Below are 14,379 nucleotides of genomic sequence, written 5' to 3' on the forward strand. Positions count from 1 at the left end.
CGTTCCTAGGGTAGTTTTATGTTTGGACGGTTGCATATGTGCTTGGGGTTGCTGTCGTGCGGGAAGCAAAGGTTTCCAGGGGTAATTTTGTGCATTGCTGGTTGCACAAGTGTCTAGGAGTAGGTTTCTGCTTCGCTGGTTGCATAACAGCTAAGAAGTAAGGTTTTGCAGGATTGCCTACGTTCCTAGGGTAGTTTTATGTTTGGACGGTTGCATATGTGCTTGGGGTTGCTGTTGTGCGGGTAGCAAAGGTTTCCAGGGGTAATTTTGTGCATTGCTGGTTGCACAAGTGTCTAGGAGTAGGTTTCTGCTTCGCTGGTTGCATAACAGCTAAGGAGTAAGGTTTTGCAAGATAACCTACGTTCCTAGGGTAGTTTTATGTTTGGACGGTTGCATATGTGCTTGGGGTTGCTGTCGTGCGGGTAGCAAAGGTTTCCAGGGGTAATTTTGTGCATTGCTGGTTGCACAAGTGTCTAGGAGTAGGTTTCTGCTTCGCTGGTTGCATAACAGCTAAGAAGTAAGGTTTTGCAGGATTGCCTACGTTCCTAGGGTAGTTTTATGTTTGGACGGTTGCATATGTGCTTGTGGTTGCTGTTGTGCGGGAAGGAGAGGTTTCCAGGGGTAATTTTGTGCACTGCTGGTTGCACAAGTGTCTAGGAGTAGGTTTCTGCTTCGCTGGTTGCATAAAAGCTAAGGAGTAAGGTTTTGCAGGATTGCCTTTGTTTGGACGGTTGCATATGTGCTTGGGGTTGCTGTTGTGCTGGTTGCAATGGTTTCCAGGGGTAAGTTTGTGCATTGCAGGTTGCACAAGTGTCTAGGAGTAGGTTTCTGTTTCGCTGGTTGCATAACAGCTAAGGAGTAAGGTTTTGCAGGATTGCCTACGTTCCTAGGGTTGGTTTATGTTCGGACGGTTGCATATGTGCTTGGGGTTACTGTTGTGCGGGTAGCAAAGGTTTCCAGGGGTAATTCTTTGCATTGCTGGTTGCACAAGTGTCTAGGAGTAGGTTAATGCTTCGCTGGTTGCATAACAGCTAAGAAGTAAGGTTTTGCAGGAATGCCTACGTTCCTAGGGTAGTTTTATGTTTGGACGGTTGCATATGTGCTTGTGGTTGCTGTTGTGCGGGAAGCAAAGGTTTCCAGGGGTAATTTTGTGCATTACTGGTTGCACAAGTGTCTAGGAGTAGGTTTCTGCTTCGCTGGTTGCATAACAGCTAAGGAGTAAGGTTTTGCAAGATAACCTACGTTCCTAGGGTAGTTTTATGTTTGGACGGTTGCATATGTGCTTGGGGTTGCTGTCGTGCGGGTAGCAAAGGTTTCCAGGGGTAATTTTGTGCATTGCTGGTTGCACAAGTGTCTAGGAGTAGGTTTCTGCTTCGCTGGTTGCATAACAGCTAAGAAGTAAGGTTTTGCAGGATTGCCTACGTTCCTAGGGTAGTTTTATGTTTGGACGGTTGCATATGTGCTTGGGGTTGCTGTTGTGCGGGAAGCAAAGGTTTCCAGGGGTAATTTTGTGCACTGCTGGTTGCACAAGTGTCTAGGAGTAGGTTTCTGCTTCGCTGGTTGCATAAAAGCTAAGGAGTAAGGTTTTGCAGGATTGCCTTTGTTTGGACGGTTGCATATGTGCTTGGGGTTGCTGTTGTGCTGGTTGCAAAGGTTTCCAGGGGTAAGTTTGAGCATTGCAGGTTGCACAAGTGTCTAGGAATAGGTTTCTGTTTCGCTGGTTGCATAACAGCTAAGGAGTAAGGTTTTGCAGGATTGCCTACGTTCCTAGGGTTGGTTTATGTTCGGACGGTTGCATATGTGCTTGGGGTTACTGTTGTGCGGGTAGCAAAGGTTTCCAGGGGTAATTCTTTGCATTGCTGGTTGCACAAGTGTCTAGGAGTAGGTTAATGCTTCGCTGGTTGCATAACAGCTAAGAAGTAAGGTTTTGCAGGAATGCCTACGTTCCTAGGGTAGTTTTATGTTTGGACGGTTGCATATAAGTTTGGGGTTGCTGTTGTGCGGGAAGCAAAGTTTTCCAGGGGTAATTTTGTGCATTGCCGGTTTCACAGGTGTCTAGGAGTAGGTTTCTGCTTCGCTGGTTGCATAAAAGCTAAGGAGTAAGGTTTTGCAGGATTGCCTATGTTTGGACGGTTGCATATGTGCTTGGGGTTGCTGTCGTGCGGGTAGCAAAGGTTTCCAGGGGTAATTTTGTGCATTGCTGGTTGCACAAGTGTCTAGGAGTAGGTTTCTGCTTCGCTGGTTGCATAACAGCTAAGAAGTAAGGTTTTGCAGGCTTGCCTACGTTCCTAGGGTAGTTTTATGTTTGGACGGTTGCATATGTGCTTGTGGTTGCTGTTGTGCGGGAAGCAAAGGTTTCCAGGGGTAATTTTGTGCACTGCTGGTTGCACAAGTGTCTAGGAGTAGGTTTCTGCTTCGCTGGTTGCATAAAAGCTAAGGAGTAAGGTTTTGCAATATAACCTACGTTCCTAGGGTAGTTTTATGTTTGGACGGTTGCATATGTGCTTGGGGTTGCTGTCGTGCGAGTAGCAAAGGTTTCCAGGGGTAATTATGTGCATTGCTGGTTGCACAAGTGTCTAGGAGTAGGTTTCTGCTTCGCTGGTTGCATAAAAGCTAAGGAGTAAGGTTTTGCAGGATTGCCTATGTTTGGACGGTTGCATATGTGCTTGGGGTTGCTGTTGTGCTGGTAGGAAAGGTTTCCAGGGGTAAGTTTGTGCATTGCAGGTTGCACAAGTGTCTAGGAGTAGGTTTCTGCTTCGCTGGTTGCATAAAAGCTAAGGAGTAAGGTTTTGCAGGATTGCCTATGTTTGGACGGTTGCATATGTGCTTGGGGTTGCTGTTGTGCGGGTTGCAAAGGTTTCCAGGGGTAAGTTTGTGCATTGCAGGTTGCACAAGTGTCTAGGAGTAGGTTTGTGTTTCGCTGGTTGCATATCTGTTAAGGAGTAAGGTTTTGCAGGATTGCCTATGTTCCTAGGGTAGTTTTATGTTTTGAAGGTTGCATGTGTGCCTGGGGTTGCTGTTATGCGGGTAGCAAAGGTTTCCAGGGGTAATTCTGTGCATTGCTGGTTGCACAAGTGTCTAGGAGTAGGTTTCTGCTTCGCTGGTTGCATAACAGCTAAGGAGTAAGGTTTTGCAAGATAACCTACGTTCCTAGGGTAGTTTTATGTTTGGACGGTTGCAAATGTGCTTGGGGTTGCTGTCGTGCGGGTAGCAAAGGTTTCTAGGGGTAAGTTTGTGCATTGCTGGTTGCACAAGTGTCTAGGAGTAGGTTTCTGCTTCGCTGGTTGCATAACAGCTAAGGAGTACGCTTTTGCAGGATTGCCTACGTTCCTAGGGTATTTTTGTGTTCGGGCGGTTGCATATGTGCCTGGGGTTGCTGTCGTGCGGGTAGCAAACGTTTCCAGGGGTAATTTATTGCATTGGTGGTTGCACAAGTGTCTAGGATACTCTAAATTTCGAAAGAAAAATCTGCGAAAGTTTCGATTTTAGCGATATTTCCTAAGAAGACTATCGACCTTGGCTTCGACATCGATATGTATTTATACTTAAAAGATAACGGTTCTTTCGATTGTATCGATTATTGGCAGTATCGATACCCAGAGTATCAATTATATCAATCTGAAACCGGCCACCTGGAAAGAAATGGTTGCGAAAGTCAGAATTTAGAATTTATATCTGAGTAAACTTTCGGTCCTGGTATCGATATCGATGCGTGGTTATACAAACAAGTCGAAATTCTTTCGATTAAATTGATGATTGATAGTATGGATAGTCAAAGTATCGAATAATTCGATCTCGAAAACGTGACTTTGAAAATAATTCTGCAAATATTGCGATTTTAAGTTTCTTTTCTGAGAAAAGTATCGATACGAGAATCGATTTCGATGCCTTTCGATACTAACAAATGGCGGTACCTTTCGGTTATATCAAAAAATCGATTCCATCGATGCTCAGAATATCGATTTTTCGATAACAAATGTTGGACATTGAAAGAGGAATTTTTGCGAAAGTGTCGACTTTGGAATATATTTTCTAGCCATTTATCTAAGAAATTGTCAGTTTTAATAAACAAACATAAAGAAGAGTGTTAGCTCTATGCATTTGAATCGATAAACGGTACCTTTGTCGTTTGTAACATCGATATTATCGATCCTGAATAGCGTACCTATGACACAAAAGTGCTGAATTTGGACAGCATTTTTGGTAAAAGTATCGAAATCGATATCGATATTCGAGCGTATCGATACAATGGGATCATATGTGTATTCGATGGAATCGAATTTGATAACAATCGAAGCAGGAAACATCGAGTTTTGCCCCTTTGAAAAGTGCACGTAATATTCATTCTTGCCTCAATTTTGGGCAGAGTATCGATGTTTTTATCGATACTTTGTATCGGTAAGGAGTTTTAAGACACCATCTCGATACTCCATGGGTCACGACGTCTAAATTCTCAATTTAAATTTTTCGATATTTATCGGCCATAGCATCGATATTTTGGGCTCGAGAGGATCGAAATCGATGTAAAACGTCGATTCTCGATACTTTCGATACTTTGGCATGGGTTCGAATCGATATTTCAGAATTCGACGGAAACCCACTTTCACCTCAGCAGTGACGTCATCACTCGGAAAGCCGCGGGAACGGCCCGCCGGAGGAAGGAATCGACGAGAGGGCATCGATCCTCGGCCGTGCGTACGGGGCGACTCGAAACGGGTCACCGGAAGTGTCGTCAGAGGCTAGAGTTTGAGCTTTGCGACCACACTTCCCCCGGAACCCAAGAGCTTTGGTTTCCCGGAAGCTGCCCGCCGAGTCACAGAAGGAACTTGGGCGGATGGCTAGCTGGCATCGTTTATGGTTAGAACTAGGGCGGTATCTGATCGCCTTCGAACCTCTAACTTTCGTTCTTGATCAACGAAAACGTTCTTGGCAAATGCTTTCGCATCGGTTCGTCTTGCGACGATCCAAGAATTTCACCTCTAACGTCGCAATACGAATGCCCCCGTCCGTCCCTATTAATCATTACCTCGAGTCCCGAAAACCAACAAAATGGAACCGAGGTCCTATTCCATTATTCCATGCACACAGTATTCAGGCGACCAACGGCCTGCTTTGAGCACTCTAATTTGTTCAAAGTAAACGTGCCGGCCCACCAAGGCACTCGGTGAAGAGGACCAAAGAAGGATGACGGGGCCGTGAGGCCCCACCGGCAGGACGTCCGGACCGGCCAGTTGAGCACCGACAAGCGGCGAACCGACCGTCCGAGACACACCTCCGACTACGAGCTTTTTAACCGCAACAACTTTAATATACGCTATTGGAGCTGGAATTACCGCGGCTGCTGGCACCAGACTTGCCCTCCAATAGATCCTCGTTAAAGGATTTAAAGTGTTCTCATTCCGATTACGGGGCCTCGGATGAGTCCCGTATCGTTATTTTTCGTCACTACCTCCCCGTTCCGGGAGTGGGTAATTTGCGCGCCTGCTGCCTTCCTTGGATGTGGTAGCCGTTTCTCAGGCTCCCTCTCCGGGATCGAACCCTGATTCCCCGTCACCCGTTACAACCATGGTAGGCGCAGAACCTACCATCGAAAGTTGATAAGGCAGACATTTGAAAGATGCGTCGCCGGTGCCAGGACCGTGCGATCAGCCAAAAGTTATTCAGAGTCACCAAGGCAACGGACGAGCCGATTGGTTTTGTTCTAATAAAAGCACCCCTCCCATCACTGGTCGGGGCACGAGGTTCATGTATTAGCTCTAGAATTACCACAGTTATCCATGTAAGCGTGGGTAAGATCCAAGGAACCATAACTGATTTAATGAGCCATTCGCGGTTTCGCCTTAAAGCGGTTTGTACTGAGACATGCATGGCTTAATCTTTGAGACAAGCATATGACTACTGGCAGGATCAACCAGGGAGCGCGTATCGTTCCGTTCCCCGCCGACATGATCGGTCCGAGGCCGCGCTTTTTCGATTTTTCGTTCCGTACCTTCTCCTCCGTTTTTCTTCAAATCAAGCCCACCGGTCACCGAAACGATGCGGGGAGAATCCCCGACGTTCCGAAGGCCTGCGCGCTTCGTTCGGTTAAAGGATTTCTCGAGTCGCTTTGCCCAAATGGCCAAAATTCAATTTTGCCGACCGGGGCCGAAGCACGGAGACCCTCGCGGGACCCGACGCGCTTCTTCCCCGTCGATCTTCGCTAGCCGGTGAGAGTCGAGTGACTCCACATAGTAGTCAAATAGCAGATGCAAGGGGAATTCGACTCTGGACCACACCGACGTCGACGCGGGCGAATTATCCGGCGCGGCCCAAAAAAGTTAGTCGAAAATGCCCTTTCTCGGGACTTAGTCGCGGGCCGCACCGACCCCCCCCGCAACCCTATAGGACGTTGTTTGACAATTATTTCCCTTAATGTTTACAGCTCTTGCGCACACTTTAAACAATTATTAACATTTATTTGACAGTTATTTAAGGGATTAAATTTTTTTTCCCGATTTTTACCAAACTCGCGGAACGAATTTTTTAATGCAAATTAGCGACTCCCCACGTTCGAGGACGGTCTTATGAACAATTTCACCCCTATTGTTATTAACAATTAAATTGTTTAAACAAAATCCCGCCACTATTTCCTACCAAAAAACCATTTTTCGTTTATACTGTGATATATATCTATTATCGTAGACGATTGACAACCGCTTGTGCAATTTTGACGGTTATTTTTGTTTATAACAATATTGTTTAAACAATTTCTTTCCTCATTCATGCGACAATTTTCTACGCAAATACGATATTTCCGTTCGTTATTACGAGTTAACTATCACTTGCACCATAGACAACCGCGCGTGCGGTTACAATAATTATTATTGTTTATAACAATATTGTTTAAACAATTTCTTTCCTACATTTGTTCCGATACATTGATGATTTCTTCACATTTCCACTATACTTTTACCCCCCTGTCGCTTCAAAAATTCTAAATCGATGCAATTGTTCATGCCGACATTGTTTAAACAAAGATAAATGTTAATAACTTTAATGTAGGCATTATGCGTAAAACAGCTTTCTGGGACGCAAATGTAAGTCTGTGATGTCTTCCGACACTAATTGCAAATATAAATGCGCCCGAACTTACATAAATCCGAAATAATTTACACCTTCCGAAATATTTCCGAGTCCCGAAAAATTTCTAAGTACCGAAAATTTTCTAAGTACCGAAAAATTTCTAAGTACCGAAAAATTTCTAAGTACCGAAATTTTTCAAAGTCCGAAAATTTCCCATTTTCCAACATATACGGAATACATACGTAGCATTAAGGACTACGAATATCGTTTTCCTCTTTAAATAAGACACATTCTGTTATATTCCCGTCCGCCTGATTGTCATACACAATTCCCTGGTATGCGAGCGCTACCCCGCAACCGGCCGAAGACCCGGGGTTCGCCCGCCAGCCGGAGGTGAGCTGCGGGCCCCCGGAGTTGAAGACTTACTGAACGAAATTTTTTAAGGCTCCTCATTTTCCACGTGAAGGAGCTTAGGATTGTTTTCGTGTCCTGTAATAATTATGTTTTGGGAAGGAATGCGGATAATTCGTAATTAATTTCCAGATATAAATTTTTTTTTCAACCTCGGAAATTTTTCTAAGTCCCGAAAAATGTTTAAGTACCGAAAATTTTTTAAGTACCAAAACCTTTCAACCTCCAAAAAATTGGCATTTTTCCCACATGCGTGATTCACTACAACGACTAATTACAGATGGTCTGAGTCCCATTAAGGGACTAAAAGCGTTTCCCCATAAGAAAAGCATTGGATCCGTGCAGGTGGTTTTTCTTTTATATTTTAAAAATATTTCCAACGACCTCAATGCATTCTTATTACCAGAGTGTCATAGGTGAAAGTGTGGAGAATTTTTTAATGTCATACCTCTTCGACGAAGGCACTTCATCACCTTTCTTACGGATTTTTCTCCGCCAAAGGCAGAGGTTCGATCAACAATGGACATCTCCGTGGCAACCACGCCATGATAAGCAGGCATGTTAGCACCATTAGCGTACGGGTAATGTACTCGGAGCACGCACAGAGGAGGAATTCGTTCTAATACTCGGATAGACGTGGTAATACCTGAAGGAAGCATACCTTGACCTAACTGCTTCACATTTCAAAACCAGCTGATGCAACGCCTGAGAGGTGGTGCGCCCTGCCGGCGGCATGTGAAGTACCTTCAAGGACATCTCGGCATCATGTAAGTAACGGTTCCTTTGGCCAAGAAATGAGGATTAAGAAAACGTCATCCCATTCAAAATTCTTCAGTGCTTTACCTCACATTGGTACATATTATTTACACCTGGGCAGTAAGTCACAGACCGTAAGGAATTTTATACGGGATAAGGCTGACGTTGCAAATGAAAATGTGTCACCTTTCCGGGTGCAGAATTCCACTGAGAATTTGAATGTACACAGTACAGACATCCGTCCGAATGGCCAGAGTTTTCATAAATGATGTAAGGACCTGGAATTACCTTCAGACTCTTTAGGAAGCCGTATGAGTCTCTCCTTCAGAATAGCATTTCAATCCGTGGAGGGAATTAGTCGTTCAATTTTTAAAAATTATTACAGCGGGCCTGTTCATTGCCAAATAATACAGTAAGGAGGATGAAGAAAAGAGCAATTTTTTAATATATATTTGCTGGCAACATATTCATTGCTTTCTTCCGTACCCCAGAGCAGCCCGCTCGCATCGCACGAATGCACGGCAGGAACTCATCCTCTTTGTGTTCACTTTTTTAATACTTCATGGATAAGCAGTGCCCTGAAATTTTAGAATAACACATGACATATATGAAGGTACATAACCACACATCTGATAAACGACCGAAGGTCGTGGGAATGGCTTGAGTGTCATAGCGGGACCACAAGCGTTTCTCCGTAAGGAAACCTTGGCATTCCGTGCAGGCCGTTACTCTTCGAATTTTTAAAAATAGTTACATTGGGCCAGGAGATCTATAAATGGTGCAGTTGCAAGGCGTAAAGTATGAAGAATATTTACACACCATAAATGTTTAACCTAGGTACTTCCTTACCACGTATAAAATGGTCAACGTGCAGTCAACCCCTGGGATCGTGAATAGGCCACCCGCATTACCCATAAGAAAAGCATTGCGAAGTCGACTCTAGCTTTCGACACCGTTTTCAGGACTTGCAAAGGGAATAATGGCCTCATATTTTAAGCACACATGCTTCATGGAATGATGTGTTTCACCACAATATCCTCTTCCCGCCTCCTGTCCGTGAAAACGGCCTCGGACCTCCAAACGTGAACAGTTTTTATTCCCATAACAAATGCATGGGGAAACGTGCATAGGGTTTTTGTATGAATTTAAAAAAATACTTGTAATCGGCGTTAGACCAAGTAAATGACTGGGTTACAAGGCTAAAGGAATGAGGAATGTGAGATGATAATATTTTTCATTCGTAGTGAATCCATAACGTTACTTTAAATTTTTTTCCAAACCCCTGCTTTCCTCACCCTTATTCCCCGTAAGGAATGCATTGCGTGGAAAACTGATATTGCAGCGACTAATTTTCGTACCTTTAATTGGATTATACCAATGGAATCATGAAGATACGTTCCAAATACATTTAAGGAAAGGAATACGCATTATTTTCCGGCCCTTGCTCGTGAAAACGGTTTGGGGGCCCTTAACATGTCATGGCCTTTCCCCATAAGAAAAGTGTTGAATAGGTACCGTGCAGTGGGTTTTTCTATTAAATTTAAAAAATGCTTTTCATCACAGTTAGACCTACTGAATGACTCAGATGGAAGGTTAAAGGAATGAGGAGTGTTTAAGGATAATACTTATGATTCATAGGCAATCCAATAACTCACCTTAGCACATTTCCAAACCCCTGGATAGCGCACCCATATTCGCCGTAAGGAAAGCATGGCGTGGCAGAGTGATGCTGCAATGAATTATTTTGGTACTTAAACTTGGATTATTGGAATGTAATTTGGAAGGTTGATTGGAAATATATTAAAATAATGTAATACGCATTCCATTTTCGTCCATCGGTCGTGTAAACGGCCTCGGGGCCCTCAACGTGCCGTGACGTTACCCCGTAAGAAAAGCATTGGATCCGTGCAGATGGTTTTTCTTTTAAATTTTAAAAATATTTTCAACGACCTCAATGCTTTCTTATTACCACTGCATCAAAGGTTAGGGTGTGCAGAATTTTTTAATGCCATACCTTTTCGACGAAGGCACTTCGTCACCTCTCTTACGGACCTTTTCTCCATAAAAAGGGCAGTTTTTCTGAGGTTCGATCAACAATGGACATCTCCGTGGCAACCAAACCATAGTAAACAGGCATGTTAGCACATTTTGCGTAGGGGAAAGGTACTCGGAGCAGGCACTGAGGAGGGATTCCTTCTAATACTCGGTTAGACATTGTATTATCTGAAGGAGGCATGAGCCGTATGAGTCTCTCCTTAAGGGAAGCATAACATTCCGTGAAGGCCGTTACTCTTCGATTTTTTAAAAATAGTTGCCATGGGCCTGGCGGTCTATGAATGGTACAGTTACAAGGCGTAAAGATTGAAGAATATTTACATGCCATACCTGTTTAACGTAGGTACTCTCGTACCACCTATTTAACCGTGAATGTTCAGTCAACCCCTGGGAGCGTGAATAGGCCACCCGCATTACCCATAAGAAAAGCATTGCGAAGTCGACTCTAGCTTAAGACACCTTTTTCAGTATTTGCAAAGGGAGTATTGGGCTAAAATTTTGAACATAAAAGCTTCATAGATTGAAGTGTTTTTACACAACAGCCTTTTCCGCCTGCCTGTCGTGAAAACGGTGTCCGGACTCCAAACGTGAAGCGTATTTCACCCACAAGGAAATCATTAGGAATCCGTGCAGTGGGATTTTCTACGAATTTTAAAAAATACCTGTAATCGGCGTTAGACCAAACAAATGGCTCGGTTACAAGGGTAGGATAATGAGGAATGTTGGGGGATAATACTTTTTTAATCATAGTCAATCCGTAACCGAACATAAATTTTTTCCAAACCCCTGGTTTCCACACCCCTATTTCCCGTAAGGGAAGCATGGCGTGGCATATTAACGTTGTATTGACTTTTTATACAACTTTTAATTGGAATATTGGAATGAAATTTTGAAGATACATTGGAAATACATTAAAGCGATGGAATACGCTTCCCATTTCCGTCCATCGCTCGCGAAAACGGCCTCGGGGCCCTCAACGTGCCATGACCGTTTTCCCATAAGAAAAGCATTGCATTCCGTGCAGATGGTTTTTCTTTTAAATTAAAAAAATATTTTTAATGGCCTCAACGCTTTCTTAACACCACAGTGTCAAAGGTTGAAGCTTGGAGATTTTTTTAATACCATTCCGCTTCTTCGTAGCCAGTTCGTTACCTTTCCTATGTACTTTCTCTCCGCCAAAGCATGTATTTTCAACGTTCGACCAACAATGGGTCTTTGCCGTGGCAACCACACCACGAAAAGCTCTATTAGGTAGCGGGTAATGAACGCGGAGCACACACTGAGGAGGTTTTTGTGCAAATACTCGGTAAAACACGGTATTATTTGAAGGAAGCATACCGAGAGAAAACGATTTAACGTCTCATAGACAGCTGATTGATGCAACGTCCGAGAGGTGGTGCCCCCAGCGGCGGCTACGGAACTATCAGCTACAGGTGAGCTTGGAGCATCAGGCAATTAGCCCACGAGAAGATAGTTAACGTTTATTTGCTGTAATTACTCTTCGCGTAGGCTGTAACGTGTGATCCTTTATAATTCCTTATGTGCAACAAATTTCCACACTTACTGTGTCGTGTGTGTCGCAGAAAATTCGTCCAAGTGAAGTGTTGCTGTGATCAGTGCATTTTGAAGTTGTTTTGTGAAAGTTATAAAGTAATGCGTGTGACCGTGAAGTGAGGTAGTGCGCAAGTGATTACGCGATCAAGTTTTAAATGCATGTGTACACCAGAGTTTATTATTAATGTAGTGTAGTTGCATGTTAAGAAATATTGTGTTACATTTAACAGCCACATACTCAACACAGGGTTCCCAGAATTGCATGTTGACATCACCACAACTTTGTGAACACTTTGATTAAAGTGGGAAGGTGCTTCGATACGGGTTTGAGGTTACTACACATTCATTTGCTGGTAGACATTGTGAAACCCTCGTAGTTGTTTCAAATTACTCAAGGTCAAATACATCTACACAATGTAGGATGCCAGAAAGAACGTGAGAAGAGAAGCGGAAATGACAAAAACATTTTAAAACATATGATATCCTCAGGGGATCATTCCTTTCAAAATAACCGTCAACTTCGCAAAGTATACATATGACTCGTGTCTGCCATACACCCATTGTACACTTTTAAAAATTGGGTATAAAGTGTAATTGCCATCGGATTCCGGTCAGATACGTTTTAAAACGTTCGTAAAAATACGAGTAATATTTCAAAGGGGTGTCGATGTGGTAGATTAACGATTTTCGAATATATTACATGACTTCTGTTCGCCATACACCCAGGAGAGAGATTGAAAAACCAACAATCCGGCGTTAAAAATTTATTTTCCCTCGGTTTTCGATCAGACAACTTTTCAAACGTTCCGAATAATACTACAAATGCGTCAGTAAAATTTCAGTGTGATTATCGCATAACTTTCGAAAATATTGCATGATTTGTGGTTGCCATGCACCCAAAAAAAAGGCATTCAAAATCAGCCAACCGGAGTTTAAAACTTATTTCTCATCGGATTTCGGTCAGAGTACTTTTAAAACGTTCGGAATAACATAATAAGTATTTCTACAGAGTTTCAGCACGATTAAGTTACAAGTTTTCAAAATATTTCATGATTTGTGGTTGCCATACACCCAGGGCACACATTCAGAATCGACCATCCTGAGGGAAAAAAGTATTTCTCATCGGATTTCGGTCAGAGTACTTTTAAAACGTTCGGAATAACATAATAAGTATTTCTATAGAGTTTCAGTACGATTAAGTTACAAGTTTTGAAAATATTTCATGATTTGTGGTTGCCATACACCCAGGACACACATTCAGAATCGACCATCCTGAGGGAAAAAAGTATTTCTCATCGGATTTCGGTCAGAGTACTTTTAAAACGTTCGGAATAACATAATAAGTATTTCTATAGAGTTTCAGCGTGATTTAGTTACAAGTTATGAAAATATTTCATGATTTGTGGTTGCCATACACCCAGGACACACATTCAGAATCAACCATCCTGAAGGAAAAAAGTATTTCTCATCGGATTTAGGTCAGAGTACTTTTAAAACGTTCGGAATAACATAATAAGTATTTCTATAGAGTTTCAGCACGATTAAGGTACTAGTTATGAAAATATTTCATGATTTGTGGTTGCCATACACCCAGGACACACATTCAGAATCGACCATCCTGAGGGAAAAAAGTATTTCTCATCGGATTTCGGTCAGAGTACTTTTAAAACGTTCGGAATAACATAATAAGTATTTCTATAGAGTTTCAGCGTGATTTAGTTACAAGTTATGAAAATATTTCATGATTTGTGGTTGCCATACACCCAGGACACAAATTCAGAATCAACCATCCTGAAGGAAAAAAGTATTTCTCATCGGATTTAGGTCAGAGTACTTTTAAAACGTTCGGAATAACATAATAAGTATTTCTATAGAGTTTCAGCACGATTAAGGTACTAGTTATGAAAATATTTCATGATTTGTGGTTGCCATACACCCAGGACACACATTCAGAATCGACCATCCTGAGGGAAAAAAGTATTTCTCATCGGATTTCGGTCAGAGTACTTTTAAAACGTTCGGAATAACATAATAAGTATTTCTATAGAGTTTCAGCACGATTAAGTTACAAGTTTTGAAAATATTTCATGATTTGTGGTTGCCATGCACCCAAAAAAAGGCATTCAAAATCAGCCAACCGGAGTTTAAAACTTATTTCTCATCGGATTTTGGTCAGAGTACTTTTAAAACGTTCGGAATAACATAATAAGTATTTCTATAGAGTTTCAGCACGATTAAGTTACAAGTTTTGAAAATATTTCATGATTTGTGGTTGCCATGCACCCAAAAAAAGGCATTCAAAATCAGCCAACCGGAGTTAAAATTTTATTTCTCTTCGGGTTGCGATCAGAATACTTTTAAAACGTTCGGAGTAACATGATAATTATTTTAATAGAGTTTCAGCACGATTAAGTTACAAGTTTTGTAAATATTAAATGATATGTGGTTGCCATGCACCCGAGAAAAACATTCAATGTCTGCCAACCGGAGTAAAAAAAATTATTTCTCCTCGGATTTTGGGTACTTTACTTGTAAAACATT

This window comes from Ischnura elegans, unplaced genomic scaffold (genome assembly GCF_921293095.1).
Source record: "Ischnura elegans unplaced genomic scaffold, ioIscEleg1.1, whole genome shotgun sequence".
Classification (NCBI taxonomy): Eukaryota; Metazoa; Arthropoda; class Insecta; order Odonata; family Coenagrionidae; genus Ischnura; species Ischnura elegans.